Source organism: Carassius auratus, unplaced genomic scaffold (assembly GCF_003368295.1).
Source record: "Carassius auratus strain Wakin unplaced genomic scaffold, ASM336829v1 scaf_tig00027515, whole genome shotgun sequence".
Taxonomy (NCBI): Eukaryota; Metazoa; Chordata; class Actinopteri; order Cypriniformes; family Cyprinidae; genus Carassius; species Carassius auratus.
Genome location: NW_020525600.1, coordinates 402128 through 426865, shown reverse-complemented (window position 1 = coordinate 426865; position 24738 = coordinate 402128). Strand labels below are relative to the sequence as shown.

The following is a 24738-nucleotide window of genomic DNA, read 5'->3' as shown; positions in this document are numbered from 1 at the left end:
AGAGGAATCTGAGTCTTGAGAAAGGAGTCAATGCAAACATTCCTGTATTATCAATGGCTGCATATAATTGCCTGTAGGTCGTTGACCTTATTCAACAAGTAATTGGATATTGGCAAGTAATGGAAGGGGGATATGATTTTATTTTAAGTATACCCGGACACAAACTCCACCTTTCCTTCCCTGCTTTCTATTCTCTGGCTCTTTCAAAGGCCCTTCCTTGGCAAAACCTTTTACCTGGTTCCAAGTTTTTATTTTCATGTCAGCTCAAGCCAACAAACAATCCAAAGAATCAATCTGAGCCAGAGTAAAACTCCCAGGAGTATCAATATCTGTTTGCCTATCATACTCCTGATAACTCCGCTGATCCATTCTGTCCGCATGAGCACCTGGCCATGCAAGCCCAGAATGTTACACTCTACAGCTGTAAATTAAATCAATAAAAAAGCCTTCATAAAGAAACACTTTTAACTTATTTAACATGGAGTAGCACATGCAGCAAACACCTCATGCTGGTCAACACTAGAGCAGAACCCCCGTGAAGGACATTAAATCATAAAGTTCATCAGTAAAGACACATAAGGTATTGAAAGTTCTGCTAAAATCAGTTTAGGCATAACATTTTATGTTTTAAATGTTTATTTTTCTATATTTTTGTTATATTTTTGCTTGATAAATCATCCATGATTTAATTGTTACAGACTCATATATCACTGATATCACAGAAACACTATAAAAAACATTGTATAGTGATCAAAAATATATATTTATTTATTGTTTTCAGTGGATTTCATTATTTGTGCAGCACATCATCATCATCATCATCATCATCATCATCGTCATCATCATCATCATCCTTTTACATTCATTTTCCTCAGAATTAGTTCAACTTTACAAGAAAGTTGTTAATGTCATTTAATCAGTTTGAGGTTGAATTGTTCTCAAAATGACCGTGTAACTGTGCCAGAATTTCCATGTTGACTCCCATTATTATTCTTTGATTGTGCTGTAACTTCCTTGTCTTGAAGTTTTTTTTTTTTTTTTTTTTTTTTTCCCTTCCTTCTTCTTGTTGCTGCTGCTGCAACTGGTCAGTTAACTGTTTCAAAGTTTAAAGGGTTTCATGTTGCTCTGGTTTTCTTAAAGCAGAATGACGCAAAGAAATGCTGAAAAAAAGACAAATTCATATTTAGAGCTTATGAGGAAGTATCTTTTCTAGTTTTTCTGTTCTTTGTTTCGGTGTTGTTTTCATCTTTTTCATCATTTCAACTCTGGTGGACAAGAGACTCACTGAAACACGGTAAAACTATTCCTTTTTTTCTCTGTGTTCATTTAATTCAGTTACACTACTTTTTGCCAAACATTCGAAAGTTAATTGTTTAATTGCTTTTCTGTTGTTTTTGCTTAATTTATTATAAATATTAATTTGCAGAAAATATTTCAGTAATCCATAACTAGTATTTCTTATAGCCGGATTATCCATAAGGGCACTTGGGCCAGTGCCCAGGGCCACCAACCATTCACAACCATTAGGGGGGCACCACATGACACAATCTTTAAAAATATTTTTCATAAATTGTTTTATTATTAACTTGAAATTCTTGAAAGACCATACATAACTGGTTTATGAACACTAACTTAACAACAACCATAACAATAACAAAAAAAAAAAATAATAATAATAATAATAATAATAATAATAATAATAATAATAAATTATTAATAAATAAAGACTACATGACCACTATCACAACTTCTGGGATGTAGTTGACACATTTGCTTGCGCAAAATCAAGGAAGAAGCAGTTCTGCTAAAGGTAAAAAACCTGATAGATTTATTATTATTTTTTGGCAAACGTGAATTGACACTATCAATGAACTGATGTACATTTTGAATTGAGACATTTGACTAAAGTGCTCACTACTCATATGCCTAAATGTATGTAGTCCTGGTAATTCTCATCTAGTGATGAGAAATTATCTCAATTTTCAGCATATATATATATATAGGGCTGTCACTTTTGTGAAAAAATAATTTTAGATTTTTATGACATACTTGTTCATTGAATCGATTGTAAAATTGATTTTCCATGTCAACAAAAAACAAAAAAAACAACATTTCCTTTTTCAATCTCCAATATTATTTTAAATAATGATTCAATTCATTTCAAACAACTGTTAAAAAAAAGAAACTTTAAATGGACGTGAGAACAGGCCATGTGTGTGTTTTTTTTTTTAATTGAATGTAACCAACACTTAGGCTAGACGGCACTAGGCAGGCATAATTAAAGGCTATGGCCATTACAAATTTATTGGACATGAAAACAAGTCGATCAACATTTCGGGGTCCAGAGCAGAGCGTTTTTTATTCAAAAATGTCCAGCTGTTGAGAAGACGGACTCTGAGCGCACTGATGTCCCAGGGACACTCAGGTACAGCTGCATATACAGTCAGGTCCATAAATATTGGGACATCGACACAATTCTAATCTTTTTGGCTCTATACACCACCACAATGGATTTGAAATGAAACGAAAAGATGTGCTTTAACTGCAGACTTTCAGCTTTAATTTGAGGGTATTTACATCCAAATCAGGTGAACGGTGTAGGAATTACAACAGTTTGTATATGTACATCCCACTTTTTAAGGGACCAAAAGTAATGGGACAGATTAACAATCATAAATCAAACTTTCATTTTTTAATACTTGGTTGCAAATCCTTTGCAGTCAATTACAGCCTGAAGTCTGGAGATCAATTAGACATCAGCGTACACTGGGTTTCATCCCTGGTGATGCTCTGCCAGGCCTCTACTGCAACTGTCTTCAGTTCCTGCTTGTTCTTGGGGCATTTTCCCTTCAGTTTTGTCTTCAGCAAGTGAAATGCATGCTCAATCGGATTTAGGTTAGGTGATTGACTTGGCCATTGCATAACATTCCACTTCTTTCCCTTAAAAATCTCTTTGGTTGCTTTCGCAGTATGCTTCGGGTCATTGTCCATCTGCATTGTGAAGCGCTGACCAATGATTTCTGAAGCATTTGGCTGAATATGAGCAGATAATATTGCCCGAAACACTTCAGAATTCATCCTGCTGCTTTTGTCAGCAGACACATCATCAATAAATACAAGATAACCAGTTCCATTGGCAGCCATACATGCCCATGCCATGACACTACCACCACCATGCTTCACTGATGAGGTGATCTGATGAGCAGTTCCTTTCCTTCTCCATGCTCTTCTCTTTCCATCACTCTGGTACAAGTTGATCTTTGTCTCATCTGTCCATAGGATGTTGTTCCAGAACTGTGAAGGCTTATTTAGATGTTGTTTGGCAAACTCTAATCTGGCCTTCCTGTTTTAGAGACTCACCAGTGGTTTACATCTTGTGGTGAACCCTCTGTATTCACATGGTGAAGTCTTCTCTTGATTGTTGACTTTGACACACACATACACCTACCTCTTGGAGAGTGTTCTTGATCTGGCCAACTGTTGTGAAGGGTTTCTTCACCAGGGAAAGAATTCTTCGATCATCCACCACAGTTGTTTTCCATGGTCTTTCGAGTAGTTTGGTGTTTGGAAAGCAACCAAAGAGATTTTTAAGAGAAAGAAGTGGAATGTTATGCAATGGCCAAGTCAATCACCTGACCTAAATCCGATTGAGCATGCATTTCACTTGCTGAAGACAAAACTGAAGGGAAAATGCGCCAAGAACAAGCTGGAACTGAAGACAGTTGGAGTAGAGGCCTGGCAGAGCATCACCAGGGATGAAACCCAGCGTACGCTGATGTCTAATTGATCTTCAGACTTCAGGCTGTAATTGACTGCAAAGGATTTGCAACCAAGTATTAAAAAATGAAAGTTTGATTCTGTCCCATTACTTTTGGTCCCTTAAAAAGTGGGATGTACATATACAAACTGTTGTAATTCCTACACCGTTCACCTGATTTGGATGTAAATACCCTCAAATTATAGCTGAAAGTCTGCAGTTAAAGCACATCTTGTTCGTTTCATTTAAAATCCATTGTGGTGGTGTATAGAGCCAAAAAGATTAGAATTGTGTCGATGTCCCAATATTTATGGACCTGACTGTATATATATCCCCAACCCTACCCCACCCCCCACATGAACTGTTAGGGAAAAAAAGACGAAAAATGTTTTCCAAAAGAAAACCAACCCTTCAGGTTTACTTTGCACCATGTCATTCGTCATTCTCTGCAGACCTATTTAAATATCATGCAGGAAAGATAGATCTGATCGTTATCCAGATGGAAAAGTCAGTTGATGTTGCCAAGTGTAAAAGTTCCATGTTCTGATCGACTGATGATGAGTCTGTATAGTGTATAGTTTGTGTATGTGTATAGCTACACTGTCTAGGCATTAACTGTTGACAGCAAAGTAAGAATTTAATTCTCAGGGAAACTTGTTTTCCTCACTGGGTATGAGACAATAAACACTTCAAATCCAAATTACTTTGAATCCTAAACGCAGCCAGAGCATTGTCAGATGTGTGTCTGTACCTCTTGTCCTGCCTTGCTATGTCTTGGACGGTCTGCCAGTTTTTAACCCTCAGGGGAGGTTTTTTTTTTTTTTTTTTTTTGTAATTTTGTTTATTTGTTACTATTAATGAATTCCCTCGTCTTCCTGCATTTGAGTCCTCACTTAATCGGGACAGGATCATTCACTTCTGGATATTTGTAAACTATGGTGGATTTGAGATTGGGTGGCAGTTAAGTCAAAGAACATTTAATTTATTTTTATTTTTTTCTTTAAAAAAATCAATTTGTGTTAATGGCTTTTAATTGTAAGGATGCTTCAGTCATAATCATAGAGAGTGGCATTGCAAATGTGTGTGATTAAAAAAAAAAAAAACTTATGACGCTTTATGATAAAGTATTCAAAGTGCTGGTCTTTAAAGGGTCTTAAAAAGTTTTATTTCACCTGAAATTAGCCTGAAAATAGAGCAGAAAGACTGTGTTAGTATAAATAATTAAAGCAATGGTTGCATGCATTGCAAAAAAAAAAAAAAAAAAAAAGAATTTCTCATATTTGTAATCTTTTTCATTAACTAACATTATCAAAGATACTGTAACAAATGTATTGTTCATTGTTAGTTCATGTTAATTAATACATTAACTTGTGTTTACCAATGCAATGACTCCTTACATGTAAAGTGTTACATCTTAAATTTACCTTCATGTGACTTCATATGATCATTTTAGGGACATTGTCAGTGAGAAGAAATTCAGAAGAGACCCACTTCATGTGGCTAGATAGTTCTTTAACTCCTTAACATAGTGAGTACTGTCAAAAGTACACTGATAAAAATTATTTTGTGGTGAAGTAAATACTACATAAAAGCAAATGTAATTTGTACATTTAAATATTAAATATTTTAGTTAAGGCAATAATAAAAAACAAATAAGTACATTCTATATTAGTACTCAATTTAAGGTTGTAGAAATTAAAGTTTGAACTCATAAGTATATTTTGCTAGCAATTGCTTGTTATGTTTACAAGGATTCTTTAATTAAATGTCAATGTCATGATCCCATATTTCCCATCATGCACTGGGGCATGAATAATAAAAATAATAAAAAGTAAAAAAAAAAAAAATCACTGTTTTCAAGTAGTATCTACACTGTTTTATTATTGCTTTTGTTGTTAGGTTAAGTAACTTACTGTTTTGTGACATATGGAATTTTATTGAGTGAGATATTTAAAGACTGTCCACCTGGGTGTGAGAGGAATGGCAGGAGCAGTGTTTTAATGTAACGAAGTTAGTGATTGAGTTAGTAAGTAATAGCAGGGATTTGGAAAGTGTAAAAATAAAACCAGAAACAGAAGGGTAACAAGTTGTAGGAAAGAGGACGAATAAAAAGCGATTCTTATGTCCTTGTCTGTGTCCCGTTTTTTTATACCTGTCTGACAAAACTGAAATTGAATTCACCTGAAGACACTTTACTGTTTATCACTACAAAGGGCCAAACAAGCGCACAAAACTGACATGGTACACTATATAGCACAACACCAAACGCTCCTTCAGTATGTCTCAACACAATATAAAAACAAGCATTTCTTAGCAACAACTGCATTTCTTTATACTGTTCAAGTCTTTTGCTAGCGCTTGAACACGCCTTACTCTTTGTCACAAAAAAGGGCCAAGCAAGTGCACGAAACTGACAAGGTACACCATACATAATATTATATATTTATATTATCACTAGATCACCTGCGAAGATCTCATCACCTCAGCTTCCATTGGGACGAGCCCAGAGGAACCAGACAAGTCCTCTGCATAGTTTGAACTGTGCTGCAGCCTGGAATTAAACCACAGCATGTTGGTTTCATCTGGTCAGAGGAGAACTGGCCTCCTGACTGAGCCTGGTTTGTCCCAAGGTTGTTTCTCTATTCTGTCACCAATAGAAAAAAAATTGCAATTGGCTTGCTTAGGTGGTGACATTTGACGGACACTATTGGAAGAGATCAGAACTGGATGATGACATCACTGAATCATCAATAAACTGAGTTTAACTAAGATTCTTTCTTTTTTTTAATTGTCCTATTGCATTATTAATAAACTGTTTTCCTACTTGACACTGTAAAGCTGCTTGACACAATCAGTATTGTATGAAGCACTATATAAATAAAGGTGACTTGACCTTGACTAGTTGCTGATGACGCCATTAATTAACAAATAAGCATGAACCTTGTGTTGAGACTCAAACACCTTGTGCACAGCTATGGCAAATGACACTGCCCACATGGCTTTTGCTCCTATAACAGCTCATTTGTTTAATCAGTCCTTTTGTCTTTGGGTCATTATATTTCTCACAGATTTCTGCTTGTAAATTAGATAGAGATAAAGTGGCACAGTATAGATTACATTTATGTGAATTGATTGGTGAGAGAGTGATTGCATGCGTGAATTAATTATATCTGGCAGCGTCTCTTTACTAACAGTGAAACTGTAGGATTTAGATACTAAGCTTTGAGATACTAATAATAGATACTATATACTAATTTGAGAAATTCTGATCACTTCTGTATTTTATTTGATATATTGATCTCTGCTACCACTGAATCTAGAACTGTCTCTGTCAGATGGAGAAGCATAAACAAGAACACAAGTGTACTATTTATGGATGCTATACAGCGGGAAAATAAGTATTTGACACATCAGCATTTTTATCAGTAAGTGAGCTGTTGACACAAAATGTCCACCAGATGTAGCCATCAAGCCAAATATTGAATTCATATAAAATAAATCTAAACATTTAAGTATACAAGTTGAGTCATAATAAATAAAGTGAAGTGACACAGGGAATAAGTATTGAATACACTTTATTTAATACTTTGTAGAAAAGCCTTTGTTTGTTATCACAGCTTCTAGACGCCTCTTGTGTGGAGAGACCAGTTGTCTGCATTGCTCAGGAGTGATTCTGGCCCATTCTTCCACACACATGGTCTTTAAATCTTGAAGGTTCCTTGGGCCTCTTTTGTGAACTTCGATCGTCTGTTCTCTCCTTTTTTTTCAATGGGATTTAGGTCAAGGTCACTCCATTGTTTCCTTGGCCTTGTGTTTGGGATCATTGTCTTGTTGAAATGTCCACCCTCTTTTCATTTTCAGCTTTCTGGTAGATGGCAGCAGATTGTCCTGGTTACATTTCTCCATTCATCCTGCCTTCATTAATATGAAGTCTGCCAGTACCCCTTGCTGAAAAGCAGCCCCACACCATGATGCTTCTACCCCCAAACTTAACTGTTGGTATGGTGTTCTTGGGGTGGTGGGCAGTGCCATTTCTTCTCCAAACATGGTGTGTAGAATGACTGACAAAAAGTTCAATTTTGCTTTCATCTGACCATACTATAGTCTCCCAATAACCCACAGGCTTCTCCAAATGCTCTTTCATAAACTTTAACCGAGCCTCAACATGCCTTTTGTTCAGCAATGGAGTCTTTCATGGTGAGCGTGCATGGATGCCATGGCGGTTCAGTGCATTGTCTTCCTGAAGTTCTCGAGTGGTTCTTGGCTCCTGGAGAACTCCCCTGATTATTATTTGAACTCCCTGATTATTATTTGAACTCCTTGTACAGGGATCTTACGTGGAGCACCTGATCGTGGCCAATTTATGGTGAACTGATGCTCTTTCCATTTCCGGATAATGGCCCCACAGTGCTCACTGGAACATTCAGCATTCTGGAAATGTGCCTATAACCATTCCCATCAAAATGCTTTTCAACGATAAGATTACGAAGACCTTGAGAGAGTTGTTTGCTTTTACCCTTCATGAAGTCTTTCCTCTGTGCCTCCTGGGTAATGAGAAGCCTCTAGGCCATCAGTTAGGACTAAAGCAGATGATATCAATTAGTACTGATATGGGGCAGGGTTTCTCTCTCAATACTGACAGATGTCAGATGATCTCTTGGCTTTCTATGCCATTTTGCACCTTGTTATCTTCATGTGTTCAATACTTATTCCCTGTGTCATTTTACTTTATTTATTATGACTCAACTTGTATACTTAAATTTTCTGATTTCTATGTATGAATTCAATATTTGGCTTGATGGCTACATCTGGTGGAAATTTTGTTTCAACAGCCCTCTTAGAAATCTCCTTACTGATAAAAATGCTGATGTGTCAAATACTTATTTCCCCCACTGTATCTTTAACACCAAGCATTTCTGCAGACTCTGTTGATATTCTCCTTGATTCATTGAACTCAAAAGTTAAAAATGTTATTGATGATATTACTTCAACAATAGTCAGCTAGACAATTAGGAGATTAAAATCAGTTTGGAGAAGATCAACAGAAATTCAGACTATGAAAAGTCAATGCAGAAAAACCGAGCAGATGTGGCGGAAAACAAAACTTGAAATTCACTATAGCATCTATAAAGACATCCTTCATGCTTTTAATGTGAAACTAGCCACAGCTAGACAGAATTTCTTCTCAAACCTTATAAACAGTAACTTAAATAACACTCGTCCTCTTTTTGCCACTGTTGAGAGACTGACAAACCCCCCAAGTCAGATTCCCAGTGAAATGCTCTCAGACAGTAAATGCAATGAGTTTGCTTCCTTCTTTTCCGAGAAGATCATCAATATCAGGAAGGCGATTAGCACATCCTCAAGTAATGCAGAGGTCAGACTGATTCATCCACAATATCAAAAAGATACTATGTCTACATTTGAAGCAATTAATAGCAAAATTTTAGAAGAAATAGTGCTGCACCTAAAATCGTCAACCTGCTGTCTTGACAAACTTCCCACATCTTTTTTCAAACGTGTGCTTAAATGCTTAGAAGCAGATCTCTTAGAAGTGGTGAATGCCTCACTTCTTTCTGGGACATTTCCAAACTCCCTGAAAACTGCAGTTGTTAAGCCCCTCTTGAAAAAGAGCAATCTTGATAACATCATTTTGAGCAATTTTAAACCAATATCTAATCTTCCTTTTATAGGCAAAATTATTAGTCTAGATGGAAATAGGGGTCCACGCGCACCCACCGGCTTTTTTTTATGCCACCTGATTTTTTTAAATCCTTAAAGTGTCTATTTTCATAATCTGCCAGGTGCCAAGCTGAAATAATGTCCCAAAGGGTTCTTTTTTAACCCTTTGCTGCACCTGACCGGAACCCGAAAAATCTAAAAGTGATATACAAAGTGGCATAACATTAGAAGTAAACAACATACAGAGATGAATGAACACATTTTCCCATACAATTCTGACCCCAGGAATTTAATGGAATGGTTATTTTTGACATTTGACAACATATTGACCTTATTTCTGGACAAAAATTGCAAAAATGGCCAAAGATGTGTATAGTATCAACTATTTTTTCGTTTTCTCAAGCGCATAGGGGGATTTTTTTTTCCCACAACATATTATTTCTTTATCATTCAAGTGTCTATTATATGATTAAAATGGGTACCAAGCTGAAATAATCTCCAAAATTCTTGATTTTTAACCCTTTGCACCAAACCCCGAAAAATCTAAATAGGATTTAAAGTGGCATACCTTTTGATGTAAACTACTCACAGAGACAAATGGCCACATTTTTCAATACAATTCTGACCCCAGAAATTGTTGTTTGTCATGTTTTATAACATCTTGGCCATCTGTGGTCAAAAAGAGCAAAAAAAAGTTCATTTGACAGCGTTTTTATTATACTTAACAGCCTGAAATAGGGTTTATTTGAACCTTTTACTTCACCTATCCTGAACCTGAAGATATTTAAAATAGTTTTACTTTTGAAGTTAAGAAAACTAAGCAAATTAGCTTAAATAAATAAACAAAATAAATAAATAATAATAAAAAAAAAAATTAAAAAAAAAATCCAAAAAGGTCCAAAAAGTTGACTGAGCATAAACTGCAAGTTTTAGATTTTTGGGGCTTTGCAGTTGGCAGTTGGTGGTCGTCGGTTCATACCTGCAGATCGCCATCTCCCACTGCTCTCTCTTTTGGAAAAATTTCAGTAAGTATTTGTAACTATAATTAAGATATACCTTTGTAGTCATAACTTAAAGTGATTTTTCAACAGTTTTTAATGTTATCACAGGCTTTCGGAAATCGAATCTGTATTCTTGACTAGCAGAGGTGGTAGCTTAGTTGGGTGGGGGATATGAGATATGAGACTCCAGCAGATTCCATTGAAATTAGAGGACTTGTCTTTGGATACAATTGGCTATCACCAATATTGCTATAAATGCTTTACAGGGAAAATAAATCATTTACAAGTGTCAAAGGCTTCTATATCTGGTAAATCATTATCATTGAAAAGGGACTCTCTGTGCCATGTCAAATCAAGGTCAGTTAGGTAGCTAAGTATTATCCATCATCCAGAAACAACTTCAACACAGAGTACCAAACCCATGAGCATGGAAGTGAGAGAGTAGAAGAGGCAGCAGACAACACTAACAGCCTGCAGGCCCAGAAGATAGGAGCACATAACAAGTCATATTGTGTTATAAAGGATTACATTCTTAGGAATGTGATTGAATGCAAAGAGGTTGTCCAGCTAAGATCCATGTGCAACTTGTACATGAAGACATTGGAAAATCAAGGTTTTCCTAATCCTGAATACCGCAGTAAGAAATTGGCAATACGGTTACAGGGAGACAAAGACATCTCTCATGACCTCACATTCTCCAAGGTGCAACAACATGAGTGTATTAAGTCGAACCTCATATACAGCTCAGCATTACTGTAGATGAAGCAGTTGGATCTGCATACAAACTTGGAACAGCTGACCAACTTCAAGAAGTTGCACATGGATCTTAGCTGGACAACCTCTTTGCATTCAATCACATTCCTAAGAATGTAATCCTTTATAACACAATATGACTTGTTATGTGCTCCTATCTTCTGGGCCTGCAGGCTGTTAGTGTTGTCTGCTGCCTTTTCTACTCTCTCACTTCCACCCTCATGACTTTGGTACTCTGTGTTGAAGTTGTTTCTGGATGATGGATAATACTTAGCTTCCATTGCAAAAAGGTCTTTGCCCTGCACCTTGCGATAAAGAGCCTCTTTCTTTAATTCCTGTGCCCTAGGTTCAATAACTGTCCAGGCTGGTTCCTTGTGTTTCCAACTTTGAAACTTTGTAAGCTCTTCAGTCTTGCCCTTGAACTTGGATTTTGCTTTGTCACAGAAAACACTGATTGGGAAACAAGAAGGAGCATCTTCTTGGAGCTCCTTCAGATTGAACTGACCGTGATTTGACATGGCGCAGAGAGTCCCTTTTCAATGATAATGATTCACCAGATATAGAAGCCTTTGACACTTGTAAACAATCTACACTCACCCAAAGGATTATTAGGTACACCTGTTCAATTTCTCATTAATGCAATTATCTAATCAACCAATCACAAGGCAGTTGGCTTCAATGCATTTATGGGTGTGTTCCTGGTCAAGACAATCTCCTGAACTCCAAACTGAATGTCAGAATGGGAAAGAAAGGTGATTTAAGCAATTTTGAGTGTGGCATGGTTGTTGGTGCCAGACGGGCCGGTCTGAGTATTTCACAATCTGCTCAATTACTTGGATTTTCACGGGCAACCATTTCTAGGGTTTACAAAGAATGGTGTGAAAAGGGAAAAACATCCAGTATGTGGCAGTCCTGTGGGCGAAAATGCCTTGTTGATGCTAGAGGTCAGAGGAGAATGGGCCGACTGATTCAAGCTGATAGAAGAGCAACTTTGACTGAAATAACCACTCGTTACAACCGAAGTATGCAGCAAAGCATTTGTGAAGCCACAACACGCACAACCTTGAGGCGGATGGGTTACAACAGCAGAAGACCCCACCACTCATCTCCACTACAAATAGGAAAAAGAGGCTACAATTTGCATGAGCTCACCAAAATTGGAAAGTTAAAGACTGGAAAAATGTTGCCTGGTCTCATGAGTCTCGATTTCTGTTGAGACAGTCAGATGGTAGAGTCAGAATTTGGAGTAAACAGAATGAGAACATGGATCCATCATGCCTTGTTACCACTGTACAGACTGCTGGTGGTGGTGTATTGGTGTGGGGGATGTTTTCTTGGCACACTTTAGGCCCCTTAGTGCCAATTGGGCATAGTTTAAATGCCACGACCTACCTGAGCATTGTTTCTGACCATGTCCATCCCTTAATGACCACCATGTATCCATCCTCCAATGGCTACTTCCAGCAGGATAATGCACCATGTCACAAAGCTCGAATCACTTCAAATTGGTTTCTTGAACATGAAAATGAGTTCACTGTACTAAAATGGCCCCCACAGTCACCAGATCTCAACCCAATCTTTGGTATGTGGTGGAACGGGAGCTTCGTGCACTGGATGTGCATCCCACAAATCTCCATCAACTGCAAGATAATATCCTATCAATATGGGCCAACATCTCTAAAGAATGCTTTCAGCACCTTGTTGAATCAATGCCACGTATAATTAAGGCAGTTCTGAACGCGAAAGGGGTTCAAACACAGTGTTAATATCGTGTTCCTAATAATCCTTTAGGTGAGTGTATTTTCCCAGTAAAGCTTTTATAGCAGTATTGGTGATAGCCAATTGAATCCAAAGACAAGTTCTCAAATTTCAATGGAACCTGTTCACAAATATCCCTCATGTGGTATGGTGAACTGACGTCTTTACAGAGTCTCATATCTCATATACTGTGTAGATATGATAGCTTCTCGCTTGCCCTCCCCACCTGCATGTGTTGAGTGTTGTAAAATTACCATACTCAGAAAGAGTTCAGACATGTAAAATATGTGTTAGGGAACGAATCCTCTTTGGAGGCACTTCAGCTGTGTTACAACGTTTAATTTTCCCCTTGGTAAGTATGTACGAAGTATTGAGCCTGAAAAAAAAAGAAAAAAAAACTTTAGCTAGTAGATACCAACTAAGCTACCACCACTGCTAGTCAAGAATACAGATTCGATTTTCGAAAACCTGTGATAATAGTAAAAACTGTTGAAAAATCACTTTAAGTTATGACTACAAAGGTATAACTTAATTATAGTTTCAAATACTTACTGAAATTTTTCCAAAAGAGAGAGCAGTGGGAGATGGCGATCTGCAGGTATGAACCGACGACCACCAACTGCCAACTGCAAAGCCCCAAAAATCTAAAACTTGCAGTTTATGCTCAGTCAACTTTTTGGACCTTTTTGGATTTTTTTCTGTAGTTATTTATTTATTTATTTATTTATTTTATTTATTTAAGCTAATTTGCTTTGTTTTGTTAACTTCAAAAGTAAAACTATTTTAATTATCTTCAGGTTCAGGATAGGTGAAGTAAAAGGTTCAAATAAACCCTATTTCAGGCTAAGTATAATAAAAACGCTGTCAAATGAACTTTTTTTGCTCTTTTTGACCACAGATGGCCAAGATGTTATAAAACATGACAAATAACAATTTCTGGGGTCAGAATTGTATTGAAAAATGTGGCCATTTGTCTCTGTGAGTTGTTTACATCAAAAGTTATGCCACTTTAAATCATATTTAGATTTTTCGGGTTTGGTGCAAATGGTTAAAAATTAAGCATTTTGGACATTATTTCAGCTTGGTACCCAATTTAATCTTATAATAGACACTTGAATGATAAAGAAATAATATGTTGTGGGAAAAAAATCACCCTATGCGCTTGAGAAAACGAAAAAATAGTTGATCCTCTACACATCTTTGGCCATTATTTTGCAATTTTCGTGCAGAAATAAGGTCAATATGTTGTCAAATGTCAAAAATAAACATTCCATTAAATTCCTGGGGTCAGAATTGTAAGGGAAAATGTGTTCATTTGTTTCTGTATGTTGTTTACTTCTAATGTTATGCCACTTTGTATATCACTTTTAGATTTTTCGGGTTCCGGTCGGGTGCAGCCAAGGGTTAAAAAAGAACCCTTTGGGACATTATTTCAGCTTGGCACCTGGCAGATTATGAAAATAGACACTTTAAGGATTTAAAAAAATCAGGTGGCATAAAAAAAGCCAGGGGGGGGCGTGGACCCCTATTTCCATCTAGACTATATAGAAAAGGTAGTTTTTAATCAGCTGAACAAATACTTAAACAATTTTTAAATGGTTTTTGACCGCATCACAGCACAGAGACAGCACTCATTAAGATAATAAATGATATTCGCTTAAATTCTGGCTGAAGGTCATACTTAGAAGGGAGGGGTTATTATGTGAATTTAGGAGAGCATAGAAGATGCAGTGCTAATTGACATAATTTTTACAGTACAGAAAACATAAAGTATATTTTCTACCTTATTCTGTGTAAAAATTTTAAATAATTACTAATTAAATGTAGTAGCCTATATAAAACAAACATACAATTGCCATTAGGAAAAAAAAAAATATAGATTACAAATGATTATTGTCAAGCAGTGTATTTGATGTCTTACGGCAGTAATAAAAAGAAGATAATTCTTTGTAAAAAAAATAAAATAAAAATAATAATAATTATGATAATACATAGGCATCATACATAAAATGATTGTATTTGAAATTTCTGTCACTTCTGAAATGATGGCTACACCCCTGGTGTGACGAAATGTTAGCTGATACATGATACTTTTAAAGCTCTTTTTAAATTCTTGGTTTACATCCATTTTTACATATGCTATGTCATGCCATTGCATCATTAAACTAGCATCTAACAATGGACAAAAGGTTATTTATTTATTTATTTATTTCTTTTTTACCTATGGCCATAAAGGCTGCTGTGCAATTTGTCCCCTGACTAAGCATTTGAAGAATTCAGGGTAAGCATTTAAATAATCCTGTGAATGCACTTAAAGAGTACAGAATCGAATCTAATTTATTTGTGAATTGAATCGAATTGCATTTTTCTAAATTTGCAAAAATTGTTCGTGATTCGAATCGAAAACCTATGATTTGTGAATCGAATTGAATTGCTGTCTACCCAAAGAATCACAGCACTAATGTGTGTGTGTGTGTGTGTGTGTGTGACCATGGACCAAAAACAGTCATAAGGATAATTTTTTTTCAAACTTAGATTTATACAGTATATCACCTGAAAGCTGAATAAATAAGCTTTCCCCTAATGTATTGTTTGTTAGGATATTTGGCCTAGATATTACTAATTGAAAATCAGTGGGCAGCTATATATCCAGCACCCAGGTTGTGTGTGTGTGTGTGTGTGTGTGGATATATATATGAAATTTAAAACTGTATGACAGCATATATATATATATATATACATATATACATATATATATATATATATATATATATATATATATATATATATATATAGTGGTGGGCATAGATCAACTTTTTAAATCTAGATTAATCTCACTATGATCTTGAAATTAATCTAGATTAATCTAGATTAAAATGGCTCATTCAAATTCTGCCGAAGGAATTCAGAATATGTGTGTTACCCAAATAAAATTGACAAACAGTAAGGCTTTGAGAAGGGGTTTATCAAGCTAGGTGGTGCATTAGAAAAGGGGCTCATCTCCTGTTTCCAAAATGCATCACAAAGTGCTTGAAAAAGCTGTAAACTAATTCCACATTGCACAAGGTGCAAACAACCTTCACACCAATGTTTAAGTTTTTTTTTCAAGTTTGTAGATGTCAAGGTACAGAAACCAAATAATTAAATGTAAAATAGCACTGGATAGTCTTCAATGTAAAAATGAAATATACAATCAAACCTACATTTATTCAGACACCTTCAACATTTATCACATTATTACAGTTTTACTATATATCACAAATTATATCTGGTGTCTGAATAATTTTTGGTTTGACTGTTAAAACTACAAAGTAATTCAATCAAGAGCAGTGAGTGATTTTCTTTCATTTTCTTGGATTAACATTACAGCAGCCAGTAGCTAAATTAGGTGCGGCCACTTTAAGAGATGATGAATGCATCCAATATAATACACATCCCATTTTTCCCTAAAACGTTTACTTTCACTTAAGAGATAACTGACAGTTTTTTTGAGCATAAATTCCAAGGTGGATATTTTGACATATTTTGTATGTATTTGTCGGCACAAGAGCAAAAATAAGTAAATTCGATGTTCATGTGTTTTGAGACGCCTTTCTCTGCGTGAGCGCTGAACACCAGAACACCGCGGTGCTGAATTGGGCTCTTACACATCTTTTTGTTTGTCCAAACTGCGATTTGTATTTGTTCGTTCAGGTGCAGGAGGGACTTCGAGGAGAACTTCGCAGAAGAGAGCTCGGTTCAGTGTCGCTGTCCGTGATACGCGGCTCTCTCTCTCCACGTGCGCAGTAAGCAGCTACTCCGTTGAGCTTTTACGCGTCTTGTGTTTGGATGCTTTAATGTTTAAATCGACAAGCGATACGGCGTAAAAACGTGAAAAAGATACGTTTTCGTGACGATGTGCAGCAGTGGCCCGTCAACTGTCCTGAGCATCTTTTTAGGCTGGCCTCAGCCAGTCGGTTATATCAAATATCAAGGTGATATAAGCTTGCTTATTATAGACCCAGCTCTCAACCCAAATTTGAGAATAGATTAACAGTGATATTTTTTTATCGCCTGATAAGAGTCTCGCGTTAACGCAGCACGTTAACGCCGAGAACGGCCCACCACTAATATATATATATATATATATATATATATATATATATATATATATATATGGGTGAACTAACCCTTTAACTAATAACACAGTTTAAGATATTTTAGATTTATTCCGAGAGCTCTCAGCCCCTCCATTTAAGCTTTGTGTACGGTATACTGTCCATGTTTAGAAAGGTAAGAAAAAACATAATCAAAGTAGTCCATGTGACATCAGAGGGTCAGTTAGAATTTTTTGAAGCATCGAAAATACATTTTGGTCCAAAAATAGCAAAAACTATGACTTTATTCAGCATTGTCCTCTCTTCCGTGTCTGTTGTGATAGAGTTCAAAACAAAGCAGTTTGTGATATCCATTTCTCGAATGAATCATTCAATGTAACCGAATCTTTTTGAACCAGTTCACCAAATCGAACTGAATCGTTTTAAACGGTTCGCGTCTCCAATACACATTAATCCACAAATGACTTAAGCTGTTAACTTTTTTTAATGTGGCTGACACTCCCTCTGAGTTCAAACAAACCAATATCCTGGAGTAATTCATTTACTCAAACAATACACTGACTGAACTGCTGTGAAGAGAGAACTGAAGATGAACAACGAGCCGAGCCAGATAATGAACAAAAGATTGACTCGTTCTCGAGTCAAGAACCGGTTGCATCAGTTTTCGGACCACCAGTAGTTCTTTCGGACAGTTTGATCAATAAACCGTTTGAAGAAAACGGTTCACCGGTTCTTTTGCGCTCAACCAAATGACTTCATTTGCGATGATTGACCTTGATTCAAGCCTTTGGTTTACCTCGGCTCATAAAATTAGCACAGAATCAGTTCAGAATCAATCACCAAAAGAATCAGTTCAGTTCAGATGCTCTGTGTGTCGGTCTGCTTCACGCTGAATCACACATGCACAGTATCATCAGCTACTTGGTTCTCGAACCGGACACGTCTGACAGAAACAGTTCTTGACTCGAGAACGAGTCAGTCTTTTGTTCATTATCTGGCTCAGCTCTATGTTCATCTTCAGTTCTCTCTTCACAGCAGTTCAGTCAATGTACCGTTTGAGTAAATGAATTACTCCGGGATATTGGTTTGTTTGAACACAGACGGAGTCTCGGCCACATTAAAAAAGTTAACAGCTTAAGTAATTTGTGGATTAATGCATATTGGAGACGTGAACCGTTTTAAAGTATTCAGTTAGATTTGGTGAACTGGTTCAAGAAGATCCGGTTACATCGAGTGATTCGTTCGCGAACCGGATATCACTACACTGCAGAGTTTTGAACTCTCTCACAAAAGACGGAAGAGAAGACAATGCTGAATAAAGTCGTAGTTTATGCTATTTTAGGACCAAAATGTATTATAGATGCTTCAAAAAATTCTAACGGACCCTCTGATGTCACATGGACTACTTTGATGATGTTTTTCTTACCTTTCTGGACATGGACAGTATACCGTGCACACAGTTTCAATGGAGGGACTGAGAGCTCTCGGACTAAATCTAAAGTATCTTAAACTGTTTTCCGAAGATAAACGGAGGTCTTAGGGGTTTGGAACAACATGAGGGTGAATTATTAATTACATAATTTTGATTATTGCACTGAAAAAATAAAAACCTTGTATCAACTTAAAAAAATTGAAGTAATCAATCACACGAAACATTTGACATTGACTCAATGTAAATAATTTAATTTAGTTTAACTTGAAAATTTTAAATCCATGCAAACCACTTTTTAAAGGTTGATCAATCTAATTATTTTAGGTTGGAACAAACTAATTTTTTTAAATTAGAACAAACCAACTAAACTAATATGTATATGTTAAATTAAATTAATTATTTTAGTTTGGTACAAACTAATTTTTATAGATCTGATTAAATTAATTATTTTATTTAATTAATGATTTCAATAAATTTTAATCAATGACTACTGAGAACACTTTTCCTTTAGAAAACATTTTTATTGTTCAATAAACTCACAACATTGAATATTTGCTTCAAATGTATGAAGATTGACAGCAGAAATACTTGAAACACTGCAATCAGTCTCTTCAGTTGTTCATAAGACTTGGCCTTATTCAACCTTTGTACCTGGTAGCCATCGAACTTGGGCAGCCACATTTGTAAATGCTGCAGTGAAAATGCAGCCTTGTTAGTACAACCTTTTTATTAAAAGGATCTAAAGACTTGGCTGTAAAAACACAATAAAATGTAACAATAATGCAATTATACAATTAATCCCTGTACAGCTGGGTGGTCAGTCTAGTGAATTTTGGGGTCATCTTTATTCCATCAAGCTCCATCAGGACATTTTGCACAAATTCAAAGGTGAACTGTAGCCTTTTTGGATATTTTAGGTTTAGTGTATATATGAGCCCAGCAACCGATGGCAACTCGTTCAGGACCTCTTTTCCTTCGACAATAATTTAAATGTCTTTAGGTGGATGGAGATGATCCTCTTTCCCAGTGATAAAGATCATCATGGTTGTCTGCTCCAGTTCTTCAACCTCATTATCCTGCACAAAAAAAGAAAGAAAATATGTTATAATTTCAGAAAATCTCCCGATTTCATGTTAGATCATAATGTGCCAAGCTCTTATACAATCTAAACTTTCAAAACAAAACATTTGATTAGCAAATCAAAATAATCAAATGTTCATTACAAGGGATGTGACTAAATTAAAAGTGATCTAGTTTTGCTAAGTAGATCTGGTAGACAACTTCCCAGATGAGAGAAAATTTTACACTTTAGGATGCCTAATTATCACAAACGTCCTCATGACATTGGAAATAGAACTTACCACAAGCCATGATCACTGGCAGGAGATTCCAAATAATTTGCACAGCAGGAACAACTGATTGGTGGCTGCTTCCCTGAAGCTGAAAGAGAAAACATGATTTAAGTTTCAGCCATCAAAGTGTGTTAACTACTAACATCATACACAAATTAATAGATATATACTTTATTTTATGATTTTAGAAAAGCTGGCTAACATTTTGGTAAATTTCTACCACATGTAAATGCTGTTAATAGTGTAGCAAACTAACATTACCAGATACAAAAATCAGGGTGTTTTTACACCATGATACCTGATTGGCTAATGTCATAGTGATGTTAGGTTTAGGGCTGGGGTTGGGTAAGGGTGATCATTTTAATTGCATGATTTAGAAACACCCAGCAGTTTGAAAACACTCACAAGGTGATAAACGCCCACTTTTGCTCTGCAGAGACCCAAGTCAAAAAAAAAAAAAAAAATTAAAAAAAAAACGTCCATCTGTTCTTTTATGCTCAACCTTTTGACGTCATTAGAGAAGTCTATCAAATATAAAGTCCTTAATCATAACTTTAGTCAGTTAAAAACCTCATAATCATGGAAAGTTTACAATTAAGTTTTGCAACACACTGAATAAAGTAACAGCAATAATGTGCATGAGGATTTAAGTCTTGAAGATATAAAGTAAATAAATTAGATGTCATAAGGGCAGAAATCGTAATCCACTTACTATACATAATTTATTGCAATGTATTTGTTATGAAATAAACTTACGTTTCGCCAGGTCAGAATCAATAACAAAAGAACCAGTTCGGTTCAGACGCTCTGTGTGTCAGTCTGCTTCACGCTGAATCGCGCATGCGCAGTATCATCAGCTCATCGGTTATCAAATCGGACGTGTCCGACAGAAACGATTCTCGGTTCAGTGTACGTACTGCTGATCGGAAAACTGATGCAACTGGTTCTTGACTCGAGAAAGAGAACCGCTCCAGCAGTGGGCGTGTTTGTTTGTAATCTGGCTCTGCTTGGTGTTCATCTTCAGTTCTCTCTTCACAGCAGTTCAGTCAGTGTACTGTTTGAGTACATGAATTACTCCGGGATATTGGTTTGGTTGAACTCAGAGGGAGTGTCAGACACATTAAAAAAGTTAACATCTTAAGTCATTTGTGGATTGATGCTTATTGGAGACGTGAATCGTTTCAAAGCTAAGAAATGTCGAGGGCACAAATCCTCGTGTATATCTGTCCAACAGTTTATCGATCATTTGTTTCTTCACGGTTTTAAATTCCATTTATTGTTGGTTTGATGCCAATTCCAGGGCTCTCAAGTTTTGAACTGAGTTCAGAGTGAGATTTTGCCCGCGGTCGCGATGGCGGCAGGGGTTTGATGGGGACGGGTGTCTGATCTCATAAATGACACATATTCTTACAAATAAAATAATATTTATTTAATTCAGCATTTATTTGTGTGTGTGTGTGTGAGAGAGAGAGAGAGAAAAAATGATCAGTGCTGTTTATAGTAGGTGTTGGTAGCTGGTTTTGAGGCCAGGGGTTGGTGGCTCCCATTTGAATCACTGTGGTTCCAGGCCAGCCATTTTTCACAGTTCCATCAAGTGCTAAACTGTTCCTGGTTTAGGTCTTGTTTAATCCCACCATGGAGAAAACCCTCTCAGCATAGGTATTTGAATGAGCAAGCACTAACACTAATGCAGCTATTTTAGAAAGCCTCCCTGCTTATGTCCCTCACACCTTGATGGACACAGGAGTTATCTTGTCTGCAGAGCAGACTAAGCACCAGTAAAAAGAGCTGGTGGTTCCCATTGTGATGAATGGTGATCGGGTTGACCACTCCTTCTTAAAGGAACACCTACAGGTGGCTGCTCTACTCAACCCTCTCTTTTTCCCTGTTTCCAGTGGGTTCTCCACTGTTTCCTCTATGGTCCTCCACAGTCTCTTCCATGCACCCATCCTCTACTGGCACCCTAACTCCCTCCCCTACTGTATTCTCCACAGCCTCCTCCTCTGACCTAGCCACCTTTTTAGGGAGCTGGGCCCGCATTCATAAAGATTCTAAGAATCCTCTCAGAAAACTCTTAATTTAGCTTAAAAACTTTTACGTAGGAGTCTTAGCTTAAAAGCGATTCGGGACCGATCTGAGAGCAACTCTGAGTAAGGAAAAGACAAAAACGTTTATCTTAGTGAGGAGGCGGGGTTGAACCGGTTGCTATGTATGACACAATCTTTTGAAGACTCTGATTGGCTGGTTGTCCAAGAAGGAAAAAAAAGAGTGATTTTAAGTATAGGGTCTATTCTAATCCTCACTTTAAATTTACATGCGTAATTTTTCCTATTTGACCGTTCTCTCTCTCTCTCTCTCACACACACACACACACACACACACACACACACACACACATTATATGTGTGTATATGAATTCTATTTTTTATTTACCATGCTTTTAATTTCCTATAAGGTATTTGATTGGCTTAGAATGATAAAAATTGTTCCACTCTTTCCAGTTACAGTGATTGCTGTCCTATTTAAGTGGCGGTTTGAGTGTTGGTTTTAATGTATCAAACATGGAATCAAAGCCAAGAAGAGCGAGAAAGCCAAACTGGACAGAGGAACAGTGTTTACTGTTAGCCCAGTTAATGGATGAACACAAGGCCATTCTTAAAGGAAAATTCAGACACAGCAAGGGACAAGAAGCAGACATGGGACAAACTATTAACGGTTCATTCCCCCTGCTTGTGCGCACCTAAGCCTGCTATATTCATAAATGCAGTTTTTTGAGCTTGCAAGGTGGGAATGTCCAGTGGAAACGAAATGAACTGCGACACAATAAGATGTTCTGAAAGTGCTGTAATTGTTTGTGTGATCACTCTGCTTACAGAAGGTTGTGACAGACCCAAATCATCACTATTGCATTGTTGCATGTTCCCAGTTGCCAAATATTGTAATGTAGTGATTACTTTAATTTATATATTAAATTATATTATATTAAATTATTATATAATCTATACCGTCTTATTAACTCATTGTCATCCATTGTCTGCAACACATTTCTTCTGCCTCTTCATCTTTCTGCCATTTTCTCCTCTGCTAAAGAAACTCTTAAGCCTCTTAAAAGTCCTCGTCTGTGCTCATAACAAATTTTACCTTAAGACCTCTTTTAAGGGATAAGATGCTTTCTGAATTACTTTTTTCTTTACTAGGATTTTTTTCTTTAATTTTAAAAGTAAACGCCCACATTTCTAAGAATTTTCTTAGAATTTTGTCACTAGGAACTACTTTTTGCATTAAGATTCTTTATGAATACGGGCCCAGATCTTTTAGAACAAAGCATGAAAGATTGCTCCTTTGCCTCTTCCCTGACATCTTTGAAATAGACGAATGCAATAATCAATATTATACATTGGATAAAATATAATGAAATAGCCTAGGCAAAACGTTTTCAAAATGGGGACCAGGATGAGGTGCAGTAAAAATAAAAGGAAAGAATTTTTTTTTTTTTTTAAACTATTATGGATACTGCCATACAAGTATTATGGATAGGCCTATTATAGAAGTCTCTTATATAAAACTGTCAGAGTAGCCCCGCATCCTCTTCAACGTGTAACTTTGGCAATAAAAAAATAATAGTGGGCTAATAATAGGCACAAAAGCTACGGCCGACCACGTATAATGGCCAAAATTGCGTGCGTGTCGGGGTCATAATAACCATCAGACCAAAACATATCTTAGACTGTTTTTAAAAAATGTTAAATTAATATATTGATAAAAAAAACATATAGTGAAAATCTGTGTCATTGTCTTGACAAGTCTGTAACCGTAACGTTACCTACTTCAGCGAGCGTCTGGATGTGTTGCACACGAGCCTGTAAAAATCTTACCCGGATACAGCAATGCTATTTTCTGATTGGCTGATCGGTAGCTATATTTTTTTTATTCGATTAGCAGGTGCGTGTCAGGGCCTTCGGGGAACTCACTTGATTCCTCTACGTTACCTGTTTCACTGTTTAAAAAAATAGCGCCGCAACTTGGTGGGCGTTGTCCTCGTAATGTCTCTGCGTGAGAAATACAAGGTGTGGCGTGTGAGCGTGTGAACGGGTTGAAATGCGTGAGTCTCACGCCCAATGCGTGAGACTTGAGAGCCCTGCAATTCATAGTTCTTGTAATGTGTGATCTAACAGACACACCGTGGCGAGTCGTTTAAAAACAGCAATAAACTCCAACAAAATAATCATTTTATGCAAATCCACAGCCCTTTATCTACAGATCAAGCATCATAATGTGAATATATCATATTGGAGAGAGTTTTACCGTGTATCCTGCTCGATCCTGCTGTAACGGACGAGGCGCGCGGTTTGAATATAAAATGGAGAATGATTTCAGCCGCAGGGAGAGGGAAGACATGTTTCCGTAAACTGTAATTTAATGATCTAAATATAATTCTGTCCCTCAGATTAAGCTATGGAATGACTTCAGATGACTTTGTGAAATTATAATCAGAACCTCTCAGAACTGAACGATTCACACAAGTCATGCAGACTGACGCGAAAAAAGCGGGAGGTGTCGAAAAGCGCGCTGTTTGCATCCATGAAGTTTGAAGCTTGAGCCTGGGGATTTACTACTGCATTTCAAGTGTCAGAAATTGAGCGGAAAAAAATTTCTAGCATAATTATGCATTTAGAACTAATAGTGATATCCTAGTGATAGTTACATACTATCGAGCGTGAATGCTGAAATTACGAGTCAAGGCCAGTCAGGTAAAACGTTAATTGAAAAAAATAAAATAATAAACATTAAGGGTATACAAAGTTGATTATTTTACCTTCTTCAGAGTTGCTCGTAGTTATTCTGTGTCTCTCAGCCAGCCTGGAGGGGTCTGTTGAAGTGTAAGTTACTGCGGCCGCCGCTTAAC

General features: G+C 36.6%; 1 protein-coding gene and 1 long non-coding RNA gene across 9 annotated transcripts in view; one reads left to right on the top strand and one right to left on the bottom strand.

The window, feature by feature from the left end:
- The first annotated feature begins 1081 nt into the window (after nt 1-1081).
- Nucleotides 1082-24738, top strand: part of LOC113079243 (B-cell receptor CD22-like) — a 61852-nt gene continuing 38195 nt past the window's right edge. For all 8 annotated transcript variants that reach the window (XM_026251460.1, XM_026251458.1, XM_026251465.1 and 5 more), the window contains exon 1: nt 1082-1294. The gene's annotated coding sequence lies outside the window, so the exon portion shown is untranslated. The remainder of the gene's footprint in view (nt 1295-24738) is intronic.
- Nucleotides 18991-24639, bottom strand: LOC113079261 (uncharacterized). The gene is made up of 3 exons (XR_003281675.1): nt 24138-24639; nt 19842-19920; nt 18991-19556 (listed from the first exon to the last, which is right to left on the bottom strand). It is a non-coding gene; the product is annotated as an uncharacterized LOC113079261 (long non-coding RNA).